Raw genomic sequence first — 27,535 nt, forward strand, 5'->3', positions numbered from 1 at the left:
TTACGTCTACAAGGTGGTGGCTCGGCACGAGGTGCCGGTTTCGGTTGTGTCAGACCTAGATGCTCAATTTACTTCCAGATTTTGGAAGCGGTTCCATGACGAGATGGGTACTCGTCTCCATTATAGTATAGCTTTCCACACTCAGACAGATGGACAGAGTAAGAGGACGATTCAGACTCTATAGGATATGCTGCATGTGTTAGTATTAGATTTTGGTGGGAGTTGGGATATGTATCTTCCATTTGCGGAATTTTCGTATAACAATAGTTAACACGCTAGCATAGACCGACCTCCTTTCAAGATGCTCTATGGGAGGAAATGTAGGACCCCAATCTAGTGAGGTGAGGTTGGTCAGAGAGTCATGGGGAGTACCGAAGAGGTACTCAAGACTATTAGCAAGATCGAGCAGGTCCGAAGCACGCTCCAGACTGCTCAGAGTCGGCAAAAGAGCTATGTCGACAAGTGTCGGTCGGACCTGGAGTTTCAGGTGGGAGATATGGTTCTACTGAAGGTGTCACCTTGGAAAGGTGTCATCCGGTTCTGGAAGCTACGCAAGTTGGGCCCCAGTTACATTGGTCCGTTCAGGGTTTTGGCTCGGGTAGGCTGGGTTGTGTACCGACTAGATCAACTAGCCGAGCTTAGTCAGATCCATAGTACTTTCACGTTTCCCAAATACGGAAGTTCTTAGTGGATGACTCTGCAGTTGTGCCCTTAGAGGATATTCAGGTGGACGACAGCCTGAACTACATTAAGAAGCTAGTGGCAATTGTGGATCGGAAGACAAAAACCTTGAGGAACAAGGTTGTGTAGTTAGTGAAGGTGCAGTGGCTGCACCACAAGGGGTAAGAGTAGACGTGGGAGCCAGATGAAGAGATGAGGGAGCACTATCCAGGATTATTTGAGATAGAAGACTTCGAGGACGAAATCTGAGACAATTGGGGGAGAATTGTAAAGCCTAGTTACTGTTATGTATTTAAACTTATAAATTATTCATTTGTATAGAGAAACTCGGTGGGTTGGAAGCCCCAGACTCGTCAAGTAGAGACGTTTTATACCGTGCGTCTTGGTGACGAACTCGTCGAGTTGGGGGATATCAACTCGACGAGTTGGCTGGGTGAAATGAAACCCTAATTACAAGGTTTTGTACCCTATTTAAACACATTAAACCTTTCATGTTGCCCTCATTTTCCAGCCTCCACTGTCCTAATCGAAACCCTAAGGCATTTGTGAGAGTTTGTGTGTCATTTTGAGTGTTTTTGGTGTGTGTTGAAGCCATTGGAAGAAGGAAAAGCTTGAAGACTCAAGAAGGAGCTTGTAGATCCAAAATCCTTGCCTCATCCACGTCCCTTTTCTGGTATAAAGCTTGAACCTTGCCTTGTAGTTATTTAGATCTTCTTTTGGGGTTATTTTGCTTGGTTTAGGCCCAAATATCATGGTCCTTGGGACTTGGATGTCCCAAATGGGTTAACATTTCAGATCTAGGGTCATGAGAGTTTTCATGGCATAAAAGTGCTAACTTTATGGCCATGGAAACCCCATGCAACCGTTAGACCATCATTTTGGCCTTTTGGAGCTTCTAATGGCCATGCATGTAGAGAAAACAGGAACTTTATGTGATCTTTTAGTCCCTAGAGTCCAGATCTATGACTTCATGGTCTATCTAGTAGTTTTGGTGGCTTTTGAATGAAGACTTTGGCATTTGTGGGTTAGGTTTTGAGCATAATCTCATTACGAAGGATATTAATGGGTAAAGTTGGAAACTTTACCCTCCTAAAGGCATTTCTAGTCTAGATATGGAGTATAGGGTGTAGATCTGAAGAATAATGACTAAATGCATTTAGAAGGATTAACCGACTGAATAAGTTGACAAGTTCAAAAAGGAACTCAATGAGTTGATTATAAGTATCCCGATTTTCTTGTAAAGGACGAAATCGACAAGTTAGGGGAAGAATCGACGAGTCGACCCGACATATCACGATTCTGTAAACTATGAAAACTCGCCGAGTTGGAAGATAAGTTGACGAGTTGGATCACAATATCATGATTCTGTCATTTATGAAAACTCGACGAGTTGAAGGGCAAACGATGATGTGAGTCAACTCGGAGCGTTGAATTTGACTTTGAGTTTGACTTGGACCAAAACGGACCCTTAAGGGGATTACGAGTATGAAAGAGTGATTAAGGAAATCCTTTAAGTGTATGGGATTGAGTTCGGTTGATATTCAGAGCCGACGATTGTTCAGCTACTTCCAGTTTTCGAGGTGAGTTACCTTCCCGATATGAGTGGGTCGAAGCCACCAATGCCGACCCGCTGGTAGTTATTTACAGTAGAGATGATTGTCTTTGTGATAATTGACTGGTATGCTACTATCTGTTGAGATTTATGTGCTCGTATGCTATGTTATTACTTGGTAGTGTTAGGGAAGTGAAGTAGACCTCGTAAATGGTCGAAAGACACCAAAGGGGTAGGCCAACACCCATATATGCTAGGAACTATGTGATTTATGTGCATCTATGCTAGGATGTTATGTGGTAGTGGTAGGGGTGAAATAAACCCTGTAACCGATTGAAAGAGATCGAAGGGGTAGGCTTGCACCCAAATATGCTAGGCAGTTACCGATTGAAAGAGACCGAAGGGGTTGGCCAGCACCCTGATATGTCAGGCAATGACTGGTTGAAAGAGACCGAAGGGGTTAGCCAACAACCGGATATGCTATGTAATATGTTTATTGTATGGTATGTGGTATGATGGGGGAACTCACTAAGATTTGTGCTTACGATTTTCAATTTTGGTTTCAAGTACTTCTACTTCAAAGGGAAAGGAGTCGGCTGAAGGGTTTTGAGCATTCTAACACTTCCTAAGTGTACATGCAACCCTAATAACATTGGATCTATGTTTGTCTAAAATTCATGCAAAGTTGATTTCCAAGGTTCTTGATCCTATCTAGCATACATGGGAAATATTAATAACTTAAATGTAAGATAGAATAGCATACCTTGTTGTTGCTTTTGATTCCTTGAAACCTTGTGAGCCTAGCACCCCAAGTGTGATGCCTCAAATGCTTCACACAACACCAAATGCTGTGGAGTAAACTTGGAGAGAATCTTAACACTTAAAAAAATTGGCTCTAGCCCTCAAGTATGCATGTGTGTGTGCCGATTTTGGGAGAACGTGAGCTTTATATAGTGTGTTGCATTAGGGTTACACCATGTAAACCCTAATGTAACATGACTCTTCATTTCCATGATCCATGGGTTAACTCCATGGAGCATCCTATGGGTGAAACCCAACTTGAAAATCCATGGAGCCTCTTAGCCCACTTTATAAGTTATGGATGATTTACATAATCAACCCATTATTTAATTAGTTATCTTTTGATCATTTAATTAATTCTAAATTAATTCTTGATCAAACTAATTAAATAATATTATTAATATATTAGAACTTATGATATATTAATAACCATAAGTGTTATTTCTCTCATTTAGTTTATCCAAATGCATGGTGCCATGCAACCCAAATGGACCATGCCGGGTCGGGTCAAGTACATACCAGAAATAGTTATAGACTTAGACACCTTATCCAACAGCCTCCTACTTGGATAAGTCTAATAACTATAGCTGCAAGTATGACTTCAGGAACTGATCGGCAAGCATAACTCTTTCAAGGTCTCTCGGAACTGAGAAGATGATGATAGGCCATTTAAGATAAGTGGTCATATAATCCTCTGTTCTAGATATCAGCCGGACAAATACATGGAACAATGTCTTACTTATTGTCCAGCAGTTTGTTTCCCGATTTCCGATTTGTTTGACAAAGAACTTAATTGAACACATCAACTTAGTTCTAACCGGGCCCGGTACATAGGTCAAAACAAAATCATCGAGGGGCCCAGATATCTGCTTCTAATCCAAGAAGGAACAGATAAAATTTGACTCATATGTTTGCTCTACTACTTATTGAATTATACACAAAAGCACGTTTTATAACATCGAGTTACCAATGAGTTTGCGTACAATCAATGCATAACCAACTCATAGGCAACAAATCATATCTCTAGGTTTGAAGACTTATATGATATTACTGTCTCACGATCACTCGAGATAAATTCCATGAAGTGATACCAGTGAGCGTGGGTTGATTCCAATACTCAGAACTTATGAGTACTCATGAAGTGTTGTCCCAAAACTTGAAACCTACAACCAACTTCATGATAGTATTAATTCATATCTACTTCCAACATATGACCAACTGTGGAAAATTTGAATAATATTTAAAACACAACATAATATTCTGGAAGTCAAAACATGCAAAAGAAATTATAGTAAACGATTGACAAAAGATAGCAACACTTTACTCATAAATAAACACAACTTTTATTTATCATAAATGTCAATTACACTTTACAAATTTCCAAATTACCTAACTACTAAAACTTATATCATCCTTTAGCCCTATGCTCCGAGCATGCTGAAGATGCCTAACCCGACTCAGTCCCTTCGTGAGGGGATCTGCTAGGTTCTCATCTTATGAAACCCTCTTTGCCACGAGGATTCCTTCTTATATGCGATGTCTAAGAAAGTGATATTTTCTGTCGATGTGCCTGGATCTCCCGTGATCCCTTTGTCCCTTGGATAAGGCAACAACACTTTCACTATCAGAGAAAATTTCCATAGGCTCTTTTATAGCTGGTACAACTCGAAGGTCTCCAATGAAGGTCTTTAGCCATATAGCCTCTTTCTCTGCCTCGCTCGCTGCTATATACTCTGATTTACAACTAGAATCAGCTACTGTCTCCTGCTTGGAACTCTTCCAAGTGATAGCTCCTCCGTTTAGGGTAAAGATCCAGCCTGACTGAGAGCGGAAATTATCCCTATCAGTCTGGAAGCCAACATCATTATACCCTACAACTCTCAAGTCATCACTCCCACCGAGGATAAGGACCCAGACCTTAGTCCTCCATAGGTACTTGAGGATATTCTTTACCGCAGTCCAGTGTGCCTTGCCAGGGTTCCCTTGATACCTGCTAACCATGCTCAAAGCAAAGGCTACATTAGGTCTAGTACAAGTCATAGCATACATGATCGATCCTACAACCGAAGCATAAGGTATTCGAATCATTTCTGCTATCTCAGCCTCAATACTCGGGCTTTGAGTCTTACTTAATCTGACGTTGCACTGAATAGGTAACTCTCCTTTCCTGGAGTCCTGCATGCTGAATCTCTTTAGCACCTTATCCAAGTAGGTACTTTGACTAAGTCCAATTAGTCTTTTACTCCAGTTTCTCTAGATCCTTATCCCTAGAATATAGGCAGCTTCTCCTAGGTCCTTCATAGAGAAACACTTCCCAAGCCAGGACTTAACTTCCTGCAAAGTTGGGATGTCATTTCCTATGAGTAGTATGTCATCCACATAAAGTACCAAAAAGCTAACTATACTCCTACTAGCCTTGACATATACACAATATTCATCTTCACTCCTAGAAAATCCAAACTCTTTGACTTTCTCATCAAAGCAAAGATTCCATCTACGAGGTGCTTGCTTTAATCCATAAATGGATTTCTCAAGCTTACACACTCTATTAGGGTACTCTGTACTGACAAAACCCTTTGGCTGACTCATGTATACATCTTCAGCCAACGTTCCATTAAGGAAAGCGGTTTTGACATCCATTTGCTATATTTCATAATCATGAAATACAGTGATGGCTAACAACACCCTACTAGATTTAAGCTTGGCCACTGGAGAAAAGGTCTCATCATAATCAACTCCTGGAGTTTGAGAGAAACCCTTTGCAACCGGTCGTGCCTTATAAGTGTGTACATTACCATCCATGTCAGTCTTCTTCTTGAAGATCCATTTGCACCCTACAACCTTACGACCTGGTACATTCTCAACCAAGTTCCAAACATGATTGTCATACATGGACTGTATCTCGCTGTCCATTGCCTCTTTCCATTTGGCTGACTCAGGGCCTGCCATGGCTTCCGCGTAACTGTTAGGTTCATCCAGACCTATCAGTGTCCCATCACTGATAGGTGTATCACCTTCCTCAGTAATATGGAATCCATAGTAATGCTCAGGTGTATTCCTAACTCTCGTGGAATGCCTTAGAGGTACAGATTTGTCAATTTGCTCAACAGGAGTTTCCTCCTCAAGTTGAGTGCTAGGGTTTGAAGTTCCTTCACCACTTGACTCTTGAATTTATTCAAGGTAAACTTGCCTCCCACTGTTTCCTTGGCTTATGAACTCTCTCTCTCTTTCTCTCTCTCTCTCTCTCTCTCTCTCTCTCTCTCTCTCTCAAGAAAGCCCTCCTAGCTACAAAGACCATATTTTCCCTAGGTCTGTAGAATAGGTAACCAAAGTGGGTAGCCGATGAAAATATACCTCTCACTTCGAGGTTTGAGCTTATCATGAGTCTCGCATCTCATGAAAGCCTCGCAACCCCAAATCTTGATGTGGTCTAGTTTGGGTACTTTACCAGTCCACATCTCATGAGGAGTTTTGGAAACTTTCTTTGTAGGGACTAGATTAAGGATATAGGCGGCAGTCTCTAAGGCATACCCCCAAAATGAGATTGGTAGCGAAGCTCGACTCATCATGGAACGAACCATATCCACCAAGGTTCGATTACGCCTCTCAGCTACACCATTCAACTGCGGTGTCCTGGGAGGTGTCAATTTTGAGACAATCCCACATTCCCTAAGATAGTCGAGGAACTCTGAACTAAGATACTCACCACCTCGATCGAATCGAAGCATCTTAATGTTCCTGCTCAATTGATTCTCGACTTCCTTTTTAAACTCTTTAAACCTTTCAAAAGTCTCTGACTTATGCATGATTAAGTAGACATATCCATGTATACTGTGATCATCAGTAATAGTCAAATAATAACGATTAGCATCCCTTCTGGCATGTTTGAAAGGTCACACACATCCGTGTGTACGAGATCCAACAAACCTTCACCTCTCTCACAAGAACCTGTGAAGGGTGACTTTGTCATTTTTCCAAGTAAGCATGATTCGCAACTATCATCTGACTTTAGGTCAAATGACTCTAGGTCTCCATCCCTTTAGAGTTGGCCTATGCGTTTCTTGCTTATATCTCCAAGACGACAATGTCATGATGATGCTTTATCCAAGTTATTATCATTAACAGAATCAATACACAATACATTATTTCCTAGGTTATCAATCACATATACAGTTTCATACACACCATCACAAGGTAATGCTTTAAAATAAAGAACATTATTAAAGAAAGCGTTAATCGAACCAACTTCATTATCAAATGAAAAGGTAAAACCTTGTTTGTACAATGCATGAAAGGAAATAACATTTCTTGCCATTTCTGGCGAATAACAACATCTAAACCCACTACTTAGCAATAAAGTATAAACTCCAATCTTGGTGACAGGTGAAACTTTCCTATTCCCCATGGTCAAGTTTATTCTTCCTTGCTCCACATTCTCACTTCTTCTTAGTCTCTGCAAATCAGAACAGATATGAATACCGCAACCGGTATCAAGGACCCAAGAGTTTGAATAGGGTGAGTTATTAGATAAGATAGTGTAAATACATGCATGGTTGGGTTTAACTTGCCCATCCTTCACATCTTTCTAGTACTTTGGGTAGTTCCGCTTCCAATGTGCCTTTTCATGGCAATAGAAGCATTCAGCCTCTTTTGAGTCAGTAGAAGGAGTGATGAAACCTTTCTTGGTTCCATTGGAAGAGGAGCCTTCAAGGGTCTTACTCTTGGTACCCTTCGAGGGGGTCTTCCTCTTCTTACCCTTCCCTTTCCCGATTGCCAAGACAGGGGCGGAGTTGGTAGGAATAGGAGTAACACCCGACTTACCCTTAAGACCACCTTCTATGGTCTTTAGGAGTTCTTGAAGTTTGCTGAGTGTGGCCTCTTCCTTATTCATGTGATATGTCATGCGGAATTGATCATAGCACGAGGGTAAAGAGTGCAAAATGATATCTATTGCAAGATCCTCGGGGAAGTTCACATTAAGCTTCAGCAAACTGTCCACAAATCTTTGCATTTTCTACATGTGGCCCGTGATGGGTTCACCATCCTTCATTCGGGTTGTTATCATGGAGGAGATGATTTCATATCTCTCTTGTCGTGCACTTTGATGGTATTTTTCCATCAAATCTTGGTGCATTTCAAAAGGGTAGAAGTCCTCATACGACTTTTGGAGTTCTGCTGTCATGGTGGCCAACATGATGCATGCCACTTTGGTAGCATCCCTTTCATGTGCCCGGAAGTCAGCGATCTCTTGGGGAGTTGCAATGGTCTCATCAATCTCCTTAAGCTCCTTATCGAGGACATATTCTTTGTCCTCGTAGCGGGTAATCATCCTGATGTTTTTGATCCATTCATTGAAGTTGGATCCATCAAAAGTGACTTTCCCACACAAGTTCATAAGGGTAAAGGAGCCACTAGGATTAGAGCCATAAGCAGCATTGTTTGAAGACATCTAAGTGAGAAGAAAGAATAGATTAGTTTAGATATAGATATAGTCCTTAATAAAACACCCAAATGTAATATTAAGGCTAGGACCCAATCACAATATATTATACTTAGAAGAGGTATGCCGTAATCTAAGTAATAACATATTTGAAAGGTAGGTGAATGGCGATTCACTAATTTCCACCAAAAATGAAATATTAAAAGATTAAGTTTTTTAATTTGGTTCTTAGAAATTCCTAGATTCTTTTGAGATTCAATGAACTTTTCAAATGCATGTTTCAATCTCAAGTGTGCCCTCCAAGTTTTCTGACTGGGATACCGAGGATCACAAAACGAGGTGTGAAGTAACCATGAAAATCACTTGGTACCCATAATTTGTATTACTCAATCGATGTGCCGGTTAACCACATGCACTCCACCGACCTGTAATAAATCTTAAGTCACCCTTTACCTACCTTGTTAAGTCCAAGTTAGTATGCCGGTTAACTACACACACTCCACTAACGACTTAAACAAAGTGTAAAGTGTAATTTCATAGATTAGCACCTTATTCACATTTTCCTAAAGTAACTAATATTGGGAATTTAATTAGAACATTTAGTTACTTTATTATCATTATACTTTTAATGAGAATTTATAAGTCCTTGTCCTACCCGTTCGGCTAACGACCCTTCACCGATCAACGAAGTGGTGGGTGAGAGTGGACACCCATTAAGTTGCCATTTTATAGGCAACAACCTTATACCCCCCTTATAGACCGGCTTCGTGAATGAGGCATATTAGCGGTAAGACGACTTGATGTTATACATATATATATTATTAACTTATAATATTATAAAGTATAAGGGTTGAATTTTAACTTTTAAAATTCTAAGGGTTGGAACTAAAGTTGTAATCCTGACTTTACTTGTTCCAAAACTTGAGGGCAAGTTTTATAAACTTTCAAAATTTTTCATTTCTTATAGGTTATGAATTAATTGAGTATTAAAAATGAAGACTCTTCATTTTTATAACCCTTGTGTTCATTTAATGGCTTTTATTAAAGTGTGACCTTTGGTTTTCCATAACTTGAGGACAAGTTATGGACTCCATTAAAACACATAATGATCATGAATTAAACTACTAAGAAGGTTACAAACAATTCCTATGATCATCTAATCTTCATAAGCTCAAGAACATGAATTTGAGCTTTTCAAGAATCATAAATTACTCATAAAACTTGTAATTTTTTATAATTGCCATTGAAAATGGATTAGCATAAACATTACACCATCTAAAACAAGTTTTAAAACACCAAAACAGTTTAGGGTAATGTTTCTAGTCCATTTCCAGCAACAAAAGTCGAAAAAATGCTGTCAGGGCCTCCTACTCGTCGAGTGCATGATCCTACTCGAAGAGTAGGATGAATTTTCACTTGGACTCGTCGAGACCCCCCATGGACTCAGTGAGTTCACTGATCAGACAACAAGATGTTTCGATTTTTAACACAATTTATGCACAAATAACAAACAAACAAGCCTAGGCTCTGATACCACTGAAGGGTGTTGAGCATTCTAACACTTCCTAAGTGTACATGCAACCCTAATAACCTTGGATCTATGTTTGTCTAAAATTCATGCAAAGTTGATTTCCAAGGTTCTTGATCCTATCTAGCATACATGGGGAACATATATAACATAAATGTAAGATAGAATAACATACCTTGTTGTTGCTTTTGATTCCGTGAAACCTTGTGAGCCTAGAACCCCAAGTGTGATGCTTCAAATGCTTCACACAACACCAAATGCTATGGAGTAAACTTGGAGAGAATCTTAACACTCAAAAATCGGCTCTAGCCCTCAAGTATTCATGTATGTGTGTGTGCCGATTTTGGGAGAACATGAGCTTTATATAGTGTTTTGCATTAGGGTTACACCATGTAAACCCTAATGTAACATGACTCTTCCTTTCCATGATCCATGGGTTAACTCCATGGAGCATCCAATGGGTGAAACCTAACTTGATAATCCATGGAGCCTCTTAGCCCATAATATAAGTTATGGATGATTTACATAATCAATCCATTATTTAATTAGCTATCTTTTGATCACTTAATTAATTCTAAATTAATTCTTGATCAAACTAATTATATAATATTATTAATATATTAGAACTTATAATATATTAATAACCATAAATGTTATTTCTCTCATTTAGTTTATCCAAATGCATGGTGCCATGCAACCCAAATGGACCATGTCGGGTCGGGTCGGGTTAAGTACATACCAGAAATAGTTATGGTCTTAGACACCTTATCCAACACCGGCATGATTGTAGCGCATCACACTATGATTTTCCGCACATGAGATCTTTCGGAGTTGTACTCTGATGATTGTTTTCTTATGATATGTTTTGAGATATTGGTTTTTGAATATGATATGGATGACACTATTGATGGTTTCAAACTACTGGTTTATATAATTACGTAATTAAAAATGAAATTTTTGGTCATGAATTTTGGAATGTTACATCATCAAGTTATATCAAAATACTTAAGTATGTATCTCCCCCCAAAACAATTGAAAAATGTAAAACGGGTCAATAAAGACTCACATTTGATGCATAATTTTCCGTTTGGTTTCGTTTGACTTCCAGGGAAGTTCATATCTCAATGCTTCACTAACTCTTGGAAGAAAATGATGGGTTTTGGTCATAAGACATCCTATCTGCTCATACAAACCCTAAAGCTTGGATCTAGGTTTCTCTATTGTACATACTTTGAATCCAAGACTTTGAACCCTATTTCTAGCATATGGAAATCAGAATTCACATGTAATTAGGTTTAAGAACATACCTTGATTGTTATATAGCAATAACAATCCAATTCCTCCTTGAATTGACCTTGGAAAGCTGAGAGTCACAAGTGTCACTCCTCTAATGGCTTACAAACACCATAAGCAAGTGGAGAAGGTATAAAGAGAGAGGAGGGAGGTTAGAATTCGTCCTTAGGACCTCTTGGGAAGGGTTAGACGAATTCCTAAGCCCTAGGGGGTTTATATAGGTGTAAAGATAAATATTTTAGTCCTTATCCTTATCTAGTTGCTTGTCCACCAAGCAACCATAAGATAAGTCCTAGAAAGCCTTATCCTAGTCGAATTCTAAGGGATTTACACCTCAAATTCGTTCACCATATATATAAGATAATCCTTACCTTATTTTGTAACTATCACATAATTACAATTCAGCCCCTCTAGTTTAATTAATTACACTTGATCACAAAATTAATTCTTAATTAATTATTGACCAATATTAATTAAACAAATATGATTTCTCCTTTAATATATTATTCTTATAACATATTAATAAATCATAATAACATCTCTCTCTTTATTTATTTCTCCAATCAAGTTGCTTCGGTGAAGGCAACCCAAAAGGACCATCCACCATCGGGTCAAGTACATACCAAAATAGTTATGGACTTAGACACTAATCCAACAGTCTCCCACTTGGATAAGTCTAACAACTATTCTGCGTATGACTTTAGATCCTGATCTGCAATCGTAGCTTTCCAAAGCCGCTGTCAACTCTGATCATATCAGATACATGTGTCCTTAGATAAGGGATCATATATTCCTCCATTCTAGATATCATATGAGACATGATTTCAAATCATTCTCTTTGTACTACTTCTCGATTTCTGATTTATGACGACTAACTAATTGAACAAATCAAATCAGTCCTAGCCCGGCCGAGCATTTACGTTTGTCATCACTAAACCATCGAGGGGCCCAAAAGATATCGCTTTTATCCTACCTTGGATAAAAGGAACGGATAAACTTTGATACAATGCTTGCTTGCACTCACTCACCGAATCACACACAACAATATGTTTTATAACACCAAGTTACTAGTGTGTTTACATATTATCAATGTGCAACCAATTCGCAAGATACAACTCACACATCTCAGTTTCAAGAATATAAGATGTTATCGTCTCACCAATCACTCGTGATACAATTCATGGAGTGATCCATGTGAGCGTGGGTTTAATCCAATGCTCAAATCATATTCGTAAGCACTCATGAACGTTGCAGCAAACATTTGCTTATGTCTAATACTCTTCTAGACAATCTACACACCAATTCACGACAGTCTTTATTCATACCTACTTCCAACATGTGAACGACTGTGGCTCTGTTCGAATAATTCGATTACTCTTAATAAATTCAATTATTCTGGAAGTCAAAACATGCAAAGTGAAACACAAGAATAATACTAATCCCATATGGCCTCAAACCTTTGAGTATAAATAAAACGCCTTTTATTTATCACCATATTGATTACTCATTATTTGTCGTTTCGGGTAATCAACTTCTTACTTGAATTCCAACACTTGTCCCATGCTCCTAACATGCACACAATGTTTACCTATGGTTCTTACTTTGTGAAATAGATCACATTGAACACATTTCCAATCCTTCTCATTTCACAACTCCAAATCCGTTTTTTCATAAGTTAAAGAATATCAAATTCTTGTTACTTATAGAATATGCTAGATTCTAACATTCTATGCAACTATCATTTCATAATGTCACTGCACCAAAGTCACAAAGACTATTGCCAATGATATTACAAAGTCCTCTATCGTAGATTGTTACAAGACAATTCCATAGACGTGATGTCTCTCACTCAAAGTACATTCTTTGAACATCCTTTTGCATAGAAGTTTCTAATCTAGTCATAATATTCAATTCCCAATATGGACACACTTCCATATGTTCCATATGACAACTCATTCTTAATAGAATCTTATCTATTCGTAATGATGTCGATACGGTCCATCCAATATGGAAACATTTCCATATTTTCCAATACTATACTTCCAACTACTCACAAGCGACCAATCCTCGTCGAACTTTGGGTTGTCCTTTGATAGTTGTTTAATTGTTTTAGTCAAAACCAATTCTAGTCCCTTTTCCCTCTAAATGCGCTCGACATTTGGAAAATTTTGGAATGGTCAAACATTAAAGCATTTGCAATCGATCCTATACCCGAAGCGTATGGGACACGACGCATAATGTTTTATTTGCTATGTTCTCAAAATTCGAATTGTGAAGAGGGATGCCGTAATCATAATCGAAATTTTAAGAACACAGTATGTACCTTTGACTAAATAATATTAACATTCCACAACCTAAGCCTTTAGCTTTGAAATGAAGCATAATATTCTCTCCCTTAATTATAGCAAAACAACTATTCCATCCTTACGACTTTGCAAAGAATGACTCTTGTTTTCTATAATTAATATTGCCAACTTGCAATACTTTCCATAATAATCATACAATCATAACTTTTATGCTCCCACTATCATTATGATTACTATAAAACAAAACACTTATGCTCCCACTAGCTTCGACATGTATTCATAAACATCTTAACTTCCAGAAAGACAATAACTATTGAATTTCTTAAGTCCATGTTTCTAATACTTAGTGCTTTTGATAATCTTTTATCAAGGCTTCTTGAACTTATACACCTTTGCCTTTGATAGTTCATATGTGTGTCTAAACACTTAAGACTAATTGCCAAACCTCACAATTCAAATTATGGAAAGGGACACCGTAACCATAATTGAATTTGAGAATGCAATTTTACAATCACTATCTTCTTAAAATCTTCCTTAGTGAAAGCATTTCCTCACAATCATTTTCATGAAGGAGGAAATCTTATGACACTTAGATTTAAAGCGGTGTATTTCTTCCTATCCATGTGAATTTGTCAAAACCAAGGTTTACGACAAATTCAAACTCATATGGACCGAACTTTGTTAATCTTGATTTCTTGCCTCATGGTAGCACAGCTGCCCACCACGTCTTCCAAGTAGTTAAGCATCTCACATTTTCCTATCAATGTACCTTTCATTGATCAAGGTGCTTTGCCTTTTATGCATTCAAAATGAGAACTCATAGGACTCACATGCATAATTAACTCAACTGGAACAGCACAGAATCAAACTATTGTCAACACGATAGGTTGTAAACCGCAACTCGTGTGCTAGTGATGATCGATAAGGTTTATTTGATTTGTTCTTGAAACCTTTCAAGACCATTAAGACTCCCACTGACTCCTTGACATATAATATTCTCTTGTCATTGACCATTTCTTGACAAACAAATATTCAAGAGTTAGTGCAGCTTTTATCAAAACACTTCATAAATTGGTACTAGTTGGTCTTTGTCTTATCCAAGATATCACAACTTACCACATTTATTGAATGTTATAAACCTTCTTAATACTTTTTCACTCAATGCCACAATCTTAACTTTAAGACTTGTTTTGGAACAAAGTATGATTGACTTTTTGATTTAACCATTTCTTCAATTCTTGATTCCTCTTCTCGGACATACAATTGTACCAAGACTCACTTATAGGATCAATTGAGATATGGTTCTTAATCATTAAGACCTATCATAAAGCATAAAAGGTACTCTCCCTTCTTCTTAGAATGGAGAAACTTTTATCTCTCTGCCTTCTTGATTCTTCTTATTCGTTCTGCTATTGATTTAAACTTTTTCAATCAACTAAGAATTACACTTAATCTTATAAGTATAATCATATTTACTAAGCCTTTAGTAAATCATGACGAATATCTTGTTAATATTATGGTGGACTTGATCAACACACAACTTTGTGTACTCGATCTCCTAGTCCTTCACTTGACACTTTGTCAATGAATTAGTCTAATTTCCAAATACTAAATTTCTCATTCATCGTGCAACCAAGTTGCGTGATTCCAAATTTCTGTCCAATTGAAACTTTGGGCGATGAGAAACTCTCCCTATTTGGTAAATTCTCAACTTTCCATAAATAACACAATAAGAACCAAATCCATTATTGCTAATAATAGAAACATTTTAACATCAATTTTTCATACACGCCATTGCAAGGATAAATAAATAAAATTTAAAATCAAAATTTATTTTATTGCGGAAAAATTTTGTCCTTACAATGCAACTCATTTGAAAACTTATGCTAATACATCTTTCTTAGCAATCTAATTCTAACTCTAAGTAGTAGCTCAAGAATCTAATCTTCGAGAAATGCGATCGAAATCCATTCCTTTACGGTTAGATTTTGCTCACTTCTTCCCTTAAGCTCCCTTTCTTTTCTTCGATCCTACAAAACATCAATTGTAATCTTATTACATTATGTATTAAGAATCTAGAATAGAAGCTTAAAAGAGTTAGTAAATGGATTTTACCTATATTAGAGCCATACGTTTCGACTCTCCCATCTCTTAGATCTCTTAGGTAAATGGGGCAGTTTCGTCTCCAATGCCCCTTCTCTTGGCAATAAAAGCAAATCGACTCTTTTGGAGTATGACATGGAACTACTTTGGACATTTCCTTTCTCTTGTGATCAAACTTTTCGATCATAGCATGTCTTTCGTTGCCATTGTCTATATCCATAGAGGTCTCGAAGGCAGATTCACCAATCAACTTTGCTTTTCTATTGCGTCAAATCATTGCTGATTCAGCAGCAATAAGCATATAGGTGAGATCTATAAGGGTCACGTCGTAGTTCATCATATAGTACTCTCTTACGAACTCCCTATATGAGTTAGGAAGTGACTGAAGAACCCAATCAACAGCCATTTCCTCACAGACAACGGATCCCAACATTCTTAACCTATCAATGTGTGACTTCATCCCTAGGACGTGTGCACACACCGGCTTTCCTTCTTTATGTTTACTTGCCAAAAGGGCTTGAGTGATCTTGAACTTTTCAAGCCTTTGAACTTGTGGGTTAGGGAGAATAATTTGAGGAGGTAGAGGAAGTGAAGCATGATTTCTTGTTCCTCGATCGAATCGTGGAATATCATCTTCATGTGGAATGCTTGATCCACGGGATTTGAGAAGACCATAGTTGTCGAACTTTGACATCTACAAAACGGGAGAAAAACGAATTCAAGTTAGTTGATAGATTGAGTCCTTGGTAGATCACCCAAATGAAATTCCAAGGCTAGGACCCAACACAATACGCTACAACCTAGAAAAGGGATGCCGTAATCTAGTTGTAGAATATTTGAAGGTAAGTGAATGACGATTCACTAATTTCCACCATGAAAAAACGAAAAAGAAATTTAAGTTTTAAATCTATGAAAACTCCTAGATCCTTTGAGATACATTGAACTTTCAATGGCATGTTTATATCTCGATATGCCCCTCATAGACCAGCTTCGTGAATGAGGCCTACTAACGGTAAGACTGACTTTTAGTTATACATATATATAATGTTAGACTTTTAATGTTATATATAGTATAAAGTGTATTTTACACTTTTTAAAATACTAGGTGGTCTAATTTAACAATTATACTTTTAATTCAATTAAATTGTAAACCTAAACATTTATGGATTTATTAAATCTCTATTAATTATACACCTTAATTAATTAATAAACCATAAGTGTGTGATTTGAACTTTTTCAAAACTATACTAGAGTTTTAGAATTTAACATTCCTAATTAAACTTTTAATCAACTTTTAAATTCCAAAACTTGAGGGCAAGTTTTGAAACATTTCAACACATTAGGGTTTCAACTATTTAAATTTCAAAACTACAAAACTTTTGCGGTTCAAATTTAAACTATAAAACCTAAAGGGCCAAATATGAAACTTTTCACAACAACAAGGATCAAATAACAAATAATTCAAATTAACATTTAATCACATAATTATCCATATTTGATGATTTATTGCAAAGTAATTTATCAATTTACTTAAAATAACTAATCAATTATCTTATAAGGAAACAATTATCTTATTAATTGACAAATATCTTCAATTAGATTAAAAATATAGTCAAATATATCATATAATCGGATTAATATTAATCTAACATGATTAGGTAATTATCCCAATGCAAAAACAGCAAGAAATCCCGAGATAAGCACTGTCTGACGCACTGACTCGCCGAGTCACCCTCTGGAACTCGCCGAGTAGGGCTGACTCGCCGAGTCCAAGAGTGACTCGCCGAGTCAGGTCGAACAGTGAGGCCAAAACACGATTTTCAGTTACATCCAGCATCAATACAATAAAAACCAATCATGTCTCTGATACCACTGACGGGTTTTGGTCATAAGACATCCTATGTGCTCATACAAACCCTAAAGCTTGGATCTAGGTTTCTCTATTGTACATACTTTGAATCCAAGACTTTGAACCCTATTTCTAGCATATGGAAATTAGAATTCACATGTAATTAGGTTTAAGAACATACCTTGATTGTTATATAGCAATAACAATCCAATTCCTCCTTGAATTGACCTTGGAAAGCTGAGAGTCACAAGTGTCACTCCTCTAATGGCTTACAAACACCATAAGCAAGTGGAGAAGGTATAAAGAGAGAGGAGGGAGGTTAGAATTCGTCCTTAGGACCTCTTGGGAAGGGTTAGACGAATTCCTAAGCCCTAGGGGGTTTATGTAGGTGTAAAGATTAAGATTTTAGTCCTTATCCTTATCTAGTTGCTTGTCCACCAAGCAACCATAAGATAAGTCCTAGAAAGCCTTATCCTAGTCGAATTCTAAGGAATTTACACCTCAAATTCGTTCACCATATATATAAGATAATCCTTACCTTATTTTGTAACTATCACATAATTACAATTCAGCCCCTCTAGTTTAATTAATTACACTTGATCACAAAATTAATTCTTAATTAATTATTGACCAATATTAATTAAACAAATATGATTTCTCCTTTAATATATTATTCTTATAACATATTAATAAATCATAATAACCTCTCTCTCTTTATTTATTTCTCCAATCAAGTTGCTTTGGTGAAGGCAACCCAAAAGGACCATGCACCATCGGGTCAAGTACATACCAAAATAGTTATGGACTTAGACACTAATCCAACAGAAAACCCATAAATATTCTATCCCGCTGAAATGATGATTATGGGCCTGTTACTGTTGCATTAAGTGTCTAAGCCCATAGCTATAATTGGTATGTACTTAAACCGATAGTAGCATGGTCCATTTGGGTTGCATATCACCAAGAAAATTTGATAGGATGAACTTCTGAGAAGAGGTTATTTATGATTCGTTAATAATTATAAGTTCTAATATATTAATATGAAATCATATGATTTAATTAGTATTGATCAAGAATTAATTTGGAATTAATTTTGTGATCAAAAGAGACTAATTAAATATATGGGGATTGATTGGTAAATCATCCATTCTTATGGTGTGGGCCAATGATCCATGATTCTTTAGGTTGGGCTATACCAATGTTACAACACATGGATGATCCATGGGGGTTTAAACCCATAGAGCCTAAAGAATATGGAAGGTCATACACATTAGGGTTTACATGGTGTAACCCTAATCTTGCCACACTATATAGGAAGCCCTTTAGCATCCAAAATGGCACACTAGTGTTCTAGGAGTTCATTAAGTCGATTTTGGTACAAGAAATTGATGGGTTTGAGCCATAAGAACTTTCCTATGTGCACATACAAACCCTAATGCTTGGATCTAGGTTTCTCTAATTGAACATGCAATGTATACAAGACTTTGATTGATAGATCTAATGAAAACATTCATATCATAACACATGAAATCAGATCTGAAAGATTACCTTGAATTGCTTGCTTGAATCTTCTTTTCCTTGGAGCTTAGAGTCACAAATGTCACCCCTCTAATGGCTTACAAACACCAACTTAGCAAGAGGATGATTAGAGAGATAGAAGAGGGTAAGAAAAGTCGGTCAGGGTTTCTCCAATCACAAGGGTGTCGATTTTCATAACCCTAAGGGTCTATTTATACTAGTGACCCTCCTAGGGTTTCACCCTTAAACCCTAATTGGATAACTTAGGCCCTAAGCAATCCAATCTCCTTATTGATAAGCCTTGGACGATTTCTAGGCCTCTCCTAACCCTAAAATCGTCCACTCCCTTATTCATAAGGAAACATAGCCCAAAGTACAACTATCATACAATTGACAGTTTATGCCCCTTTATTCAATTAATCTCTTTAAGTCACCAAATTAATTCCTAATTAATTTATGACTTATATTAATCAAATAACAGTATTATTATTCCTTATATTATTCTCATAATATATTAATAATATTTCTTCTCTCATTATAAATCATCCTTAGACACTATTCCAACAGTCTCCCACTTGGATAAGTCTAGTAACTATATATACAAGCATAATCCGATTAGCAATCGTAGCTCTCAAAGACTCTGTCAAAGTCTGATCTTATCAGTCCTGTCCTTCAGATAAGGGATCGTACAGTCCTCTGTTTAGATATCATGCAGACAATTCTATGGCACCAATTGTCCAGTAGTTGGTTTCTCGATCTCAGATTTATTTGACATAGAACTTAATCGAACACATCAATTTAGTTCTGACCGGGCCCGACACATAAGTCAAATCAAATCATCGAGCGGCCGAGATATCGCTTTTACCCTCTTAGGATAAAAGTAACAGATAAACTTCGACTTATATGTATTTACTTATTCATTAATCAATTATACACAACAAGGTGTTTTATAACCTCAATTTACTGATGCGGTTTCACATTATCAATGTACAAACAATTAACAAATAACAAACCATATATCTAGGTTTTAAGACCATATGATATTATCGTCTTGCGATCACCCTTTTTATCACATTCCATAAGGTGATTCCAGCAAGTGCAGGTTTGTTCCAATGCTCAAAACCAGTTCATAAGCACTCACGAACGTTGTAGAAAACTTTTGCTATGTCTAATACCATTTAGACAATCTACACACCAATTCATGACAATCTTCATTCATACCTACTTCCAACATATGAACGATTGTGGATTGTTTGAATAATTCGATTATTCTAAATAAATTCAATTATTCTGGAAGTCAAAACATGCAAAGTGAAACAATAGTTAAACATTTAACATAAGACAGTAACTTTACTTATAAATAATACTCCTTTATTTATTCATCAAATGTTAAAATACATTTATCTATTACAAGTTTCTAAAATTATATAATCTAATCTAATATCATCTCTCAGTCCAATACTCCTAGCATGCTGCAAATGCTTAACCCTACTCAGTCCCTTCGTAAGCGGATCTGCTGGGTTATCTTCTGATGATATCCTCCTAACCACGAGGTGTCCTTCTTCTACTCAATGTCTAATGAAATGATATTTTCTGTCGATATGACAAGATCTACCATGATCCCTTGGTTCCTTGGTCAAGGCAACCGCTCTTTCATTTTCACAGAAAATTTCCATAGGCTCCTTTATGGCAGGCACAACTCCAAGATCACCAATGAATTTCTTCAACCATATTGCCTCATTCGACGCTTCGCTCGCTGCAATGTACTCTGATTCGCACATTGAATCAGCTACGGTTTCCTGCTTGGAACTTTTCCAAGTTACTACTCCTCCATTCAGGGTAAAGACCCAGCCCGACTGCGAACGGTAGATGTCCCTGTCGGTCTGAAAGTTGGCGTCACTATACCGTCGCACCTTCAAGTCATCACTCCCCCTGATGACTAAAAACCATTCCTTGGTCCTCCGAAGGTACTTAAGGATATTCTTGACCGCAATCCAATGGGCTCTGCCAGGGTTCCCTTGATATCTACTAACCATGCTGAAAGCAAAGGCTACATTAGGGCGAGTACTAATCATAGCATACATGATTGAGCCAACTGCGGAAGCGTGTGGTACTCGACTCATTTATGCTATTTCAGCTTCTGTACTCGGACTTTGAGTCTTACTCAACTTGGCATTACTTTTTATCGGTAATTCTCCCTTCTTCGAATTTTCCATACTAAAACGTTTTAGTACTTTATCTAAGTAAGTGTTCTGACTAAGTCCTATTTGTCTCTTACTTTGTTCTCTCACTATCCTTATTCCCAAAATATAGGAAGCCTCTCCGAGGTCCTTCATAGAGAAGCACTTCCCGAGCCAGGACTTAACCTCCTGCAGTGTCGGGACGTCGTTTCCTATGAGTAGTATGTCGTCGACATACAGAACGAGGAAGCTGACTATACTCCCACTGGCTTTGACATATACACATGATTCATCTTCGCTTCGTACAAATCCAAACTCTTTGACTTTCTCATCGAAGCAAAGATTCCATCTGCGATACGCTTGCTTAAGTCTATAAATGGACTTCTCAAGCTTACACACTCTATTTGGATGCTTCAGATCAACAAAACCGTCTGGCTGAGCCATGTAAACATCCTCAGCCAACCTCCCATTAAGGAAAGCAGTCTTGACATCCATTTGCCAAATTTCATAATCATGAAATGCGGCAATAGTTAGCATCACTCTAATAGACTTTATCTTCGCAACTGGTGAGAAGGTCTCATCATAGTCAACTCCGAGAGTTTGAATAAAGCCCTTTGCAACCAATCGCGCCTTATATGTGTGTACATTTCCATCCACGTCGGTCTTCTTCTTGAAGATCCATTTACATCCAAGGGTCTTACGTCCGGGCACATTATCAACCAAATTCCAAACTTGGTTGTCATACATGGATTGGATCTTGCTGTCCATTTCCTCCTTCCATTTTGCAGACTCCGGGCCTGCCATGGCTTCCTAATAGCTATTAGGTTCATCTAGATTTATTAGTGTACCATCACTAATATACGTGTCCCTTCGGAAGTAATATGAAAACCATAAAACTGGGGTTGAACTCTAACTCTTTCGGAACGTCTAAGAGGTAAGGACTCGTCAATTGGTTCAACCGGAGTTTCCTCCTCAGGTTGAGCACCAGCGGTAGAGGTTCCTTCATCAATCGATTCTTGAATCTCTTTAAGCTCGATTTGCCTCCCACTGTCTCCTTGGCTTATTAGTTCTCGCTTTCGGAAAACCCCTCTCCTCGCAACGAAGACAACATTGTCATTTGGTCTATAGAAGAGATATCCAAAGGATTTCTGCGGGTAACCGATGAAAATACATCGCTCACTACGAGGTTCGAGCTTGTCGTGAGTATCTCGTCTTACGAAAGCCTCGCAACCCCAAACCTTGATATGTGCTAACGAGGGAGCTTTCCCTGTCCACATCTCGTGACGTGTTTTGGCAACCTTCTTAGTAGGGACTCGGTTAAGGATATGGGTGGCAGTCTTTAAGGCATACCCCCAGAATGAGATAGGTAGTGATGCACGACTCATCATAGAACGAACCATGTCTAACAAAGTTCGATTACGCCTTTCTGCCACACCATTCAACTGCGGTGTCCTAGGTGGCGTCAATTGCGAAACTATTCCACATTCTTTGAGATAGTCGTGGAATTCAAGACTTAGGTACTCTCCTCCTCGATCGGATCGAAGCATCTTCATTTTCCTGCCCAATTGATTCTCCACTTCATTTTTGAATTCTTTGAACTTTTCAAATGTTTCTGACTTTTGCTTGATTAAGTAAATATACCCATATCTACTATAGTCATCGGTAAAAGTCACATAGAAGCGGTTCCCATCCTTTGTGGTTGATCTAAAGGGTCCACATACATCGGTATGTATGAGGTCCAATAAACCCTCACCCCTTTCACATGTGCTAGTGAAGGGTGACTTGGTCATCTTTCCAAGTAAACAAGAGTCGCATGTGTCATCTTCCCTAAGGTCGAATGACTCCAGCACTTCATCCTTCTAGAGTTGGGCTATGCGCTTCTTGTTGACATGTCCAAGAAGACAATGCCACAAGGATGCTCTATCCATACTATTGGAAGAATCCATGCATAAAACATCATTTCCTAGGTTATCTACAATCATAACAGTTTCATAAATTCCATTACATGGCATTGCTTCAAAATATAAGACCCCATTTAGATAAGCATAAATTGAACCATTCTCATTATTAAAAGAAAATCTAAATCCTTGTCTAAACAAACCATGAAACGAAATGATGTTTCTTGTCATTTCTGGTGAGTAGCAACATTTATTCAAATCTAAAGTTAATCCATTACAAAGCACTAGAGAATACACTCCAATCTTGGTCACGGGCGACGATCTTCTATTCCCCATGATTAGATTTATTCTTCCACGCTCCACATCCCTATTTCTTCTTAGTCCCTGCAATTCAGAACAAATGTGGTAACCACACCCGGTATCGAGGACCCAAGAAATAGCATGAGATGAATCATTAGATTTAATTGTGTAAATACCTGCGAAAGACGGCTTGATCTTTCATTCCCTGATGGCTTGCAGGTATTCTGGGCAGCTTCTCTTCCAATGCCCTATTTTGTGGCAGTGGTAGCACTCTGCCTCCTTTGGGTTAGGGTTGGGCTTAGCAGGATCAACTTTGGTCCCACTAGAAGAGGAACCATCTCGGGACTATCCCTTGCGGTGGCTCTTAGACGGAGCCTTTCTCTTCTTACCCCTTCCTTGCCCAATTGCCAAAACAGGAGCAGCGGGTGGATTGGGAGTTGGTGCAACAGACTTGTCCTTGAGGTTGCTCTCAGCAACCCTTAGGAGACCTTGGAGCTTACTTAGGGTGACCTCTTCCTTGTTCCTGTGGTAGGTCATCCTAAATTGGTTGTAACACGGAGGCAAGGAATGAAGTACCATGTCGATAGCCAAATCTTCCCCAAAGTCGACATTCAACTTGCGAAGACGATCGACATATCTTTGCATCTTTTGCAAGTGTACGGTTAGAGATTCTCCATGTCCCATTTTAGCAGAATTCATGTTAGTGAAAATCTCGTAACGTTCCTGCCTCGCGTTTTGATGGTATCTCTCCAATAAGTCTTGATGCATTTCGTACGGATACATGTCCTCATAGGACTTTTGGAATTCGGCGTTCATTGTGGCTATCATGATGCAATGAACCTTCATCGCATCACGTTCATGAGTCTCAAAAGCAGTCATTTCAGTCGGAGTAGCGATTTCTAGATTAATCTTCTCGAGCTTCTCGTCAAGGACATACTCCTTGTCCTCGTAGCGGGCAATCGCGCAAATGTATCTTATCCATTCGCTAAAGTTCGTTCCATCGAAAGTCACATTTTGGCAAAGGCTCATCAATGTCAATGAACTAGCAGCAGTGTTGTTCGCGTTCAAAATCTACAAATAGAAAGGACAAAAATTGATTAGAATTTAAAATCCCTAATTATCACCCAATAATAAAAATTAGGGCTAAGATCCAACAAAATTATTTACATATTAGAAAAGGGATGCCGTAATCCAACATGAAAACAATTTGAAGGTAAGTGAATGACGATTGACTAATTCTCCATCATGAAAACCTAACTTTAAGTTCTAAATGTATTGAGAATTCCTAGTTTTTTGATGACATTCATTGATCTTTTCAATGGCATGTTTAAATCTCGATATGCCCCTCTCGTTTGTGACTGGGATGCTGAGGATCACAAAGCGGGTGTGAATAACCATGCAAATCTACACGGTGCCTTCATTGTAACAATCACCTATTCGATGTGCCGGTAAACCACACACGCTCCACCGAACTATGATAAACAATGAATCACCCTTTGCCACCTATGCTTAGAACCAATTAGTGTGCCGGTAAACCACACACGCTCCACTAACTTCTTAGCAGGGGTGCAAAGTGTAATTTCATGGGATTGCATCAATTCAATTTTCCTAAAGTAACTAGGATTGGGAATCTGAAAAGCAAGTAGTTACTTTGTATTTCAATATTATACTTTTAATGAGGAGATAAGGTTGCCCTATCCTACCCATTCGTCTAACGACCCCCCACCGATCAAGCAAGCGGTGGGTGTGAGTGTACACCCATTAAGCGCCATTTTATAGGCAGCAACCTTATACACACCTTATAGACCAACTTTGTGAATGAGGCCTACTAACGGTAAGACTAGCATTTTAATTATACATATATATATTAAGCTTGTAATCATATAGAGTTTAGGGTTGAATTTTAAACTTGTAAAATTCTAGGGTTTGAAATTTAAATTGTCTAAATTAAACTTTTAATCACAAAACATAAATTTCAAAACTTGAGGACAAGTTTTAAACTTTTCAAAACATAAGGGATCAAATAACAAATAATTTGAATTAACCATTTAATCACATAATTATCCATATTTTATTTATTTAATTGTTTCTTGCAAAACAATTCACCAATTCAATTAAAATAATCAATCAATTATCACATAAGGAAATTATTATTCAATTAATCGGTAAATATCTTTTGTTAGGTCAAGGATATACTTAAATATATGTTAAAATCGGATTTATATTGACCCATTAAGATAAAGGCAAGTTTCCATAAGATAAACAGCAAGAAATCCCGAAACTAGCTCCTTCTGACGCTCGAACTCGCCGAGTACCACAATGTACTCGCCGAGTTGAGGCCTACTCGCCGAGAACTTTCCTATGTGCACATACAAACCCTAATGTTTGGATCTAGGTTTCTCTAATTGAACATGCAATGTATCCAAGACTTTGATTGATAGATCTAATGAAAACATTCATATTATAACACATGAAATCAGATCTGAAAGATTACCTTGAATTGCTTGCTTGAATCTTCTTGTCCTTGGAGCTTAGAGTCACAAATGTCACTCCTCTAATGGCTTACAAACACCAACTTAGCAAGAGGATGATTAGAGAGAGGGAGAGGAGGGTAAGAAAAGTCGGTCAGGGTTTCTCCAATCACAAGGGTGCCGATTTTCTTAACCCTAAGGGTCTATTTAGACTAGTGAGCCTCCTAGGGTTTCACCCTTAAACCCTAATTGGATAACTTACGCCCTAAGCAATCCAATCTCCTTATTGATAAGCCTTGGACGATTTCTAGGCCTCTCCTAACCCTAAAATCGTCCACTCCCTTATTCATAAGGAAACATAGCCCAAAGTACAACTATCATACGATTGACAGTTTATGCCCCTTTATTCAATTAATCTCATTAAGTCACCAAATTAATTCCTAATTAATTTATGAGTTATACGAATCAAATAACAATATTATGATTCCTTATATTATTCTCATAATATATTAATAATATTTCTTCTCTCATTATAAATCATCCTGTGAAGTTGCAATAGTGAAGGCAACCCAAAAGGACAATGCACAATCAGGTCAAATACTTGCCAAATATAGTTGCAGCCTTAGACACTATTCCAACAGAAATACTCTCTAAAAAATATGATTTGTTCTAGGTGTGTTGTGATTCCATTTGAGGTGCAACACTTGGGGCACTAAGTTCTTGAAGGCCAAATTCAAGAAGTTCTACGAGCTACAACAAAGAGTTTACTCCATAACTCAATTTTATGTTTTTTATATCATTTATATGATAGTTGAAGGCTTAATTCTTTGGAAACAATAATGCATGTATAATTAGAGAAAACATAGATCCATTTAGGGTTGTATGTGCACCATAGGATGTTGTACTATACGAAAACCCTTCAGTGGTATCAGAGCCATGTTGGTTTCTATTATACTTAATGCTTATTGTTTTTTTAAAGCAAAAAAAATCATTTTTTTGGAATCTACCTGATCACCACGAGGTGGTGATTGTTCAGTGGGAAAAAAATTTCAATTTTTTGGCATGTTTTGGATTAGGATCATTACCACAAAATGTTTGTGTTCATAAAATTTGATTTTGTTGCTATAGTAATGATTATCCTCATCCAAATAGAAGAAAATTTTCATAGTTTCAAGATTTGTATTAGTTTATATGATAAGCTAATTTCTTGAAAATGGTTGATATGAATTACCTTGACTTATGAGTTTAACTAGATCATGTATATATTATTTGATTATTGTGTTAGTTAAAATAATGATCTAAATGCTTTTAATGATATCCATAACTTGTCCTTAAGTAATGGAAAATGAAAAGTTTTTCTTTTAAAAGGTCATTAAAACTCATAGGTTATGGAAAATGAAAGGTCTCATTTTTAAAAGTCATTTTAAATGGTTTTGAAGTCTTCCATAACTTGTTCTCAAGTTATGGAACTTTAAAAGCTTTTCATAAAAACCATATTAAACTCATAAGTTATGGAACCAAAAGTTTTGACAAGTTTCAAAACTTACCCTCAAGTTTTGGAATTTGTAAAGTTTCACTTATGAATACTTTAATTCCAAATTAAACCCTAGAGTTT

This window comes from Lactuca serriola, chromosome 9 (genome assembly GCF_051521515.1).
Source record: "Lactuca serriola cultivar US96UC23 chromosome 9, Lser_US96UC23_V15, whole genome shotgun sequence".
In the NCBI taxonomy this organism is placed as follows: domain Eukaryota; kingdom Viridiplantae; phylum Streptophyta; class Magnoliopsida; order Asterales; family Asteraceae; genus Lactuca; species Lactuca serriola.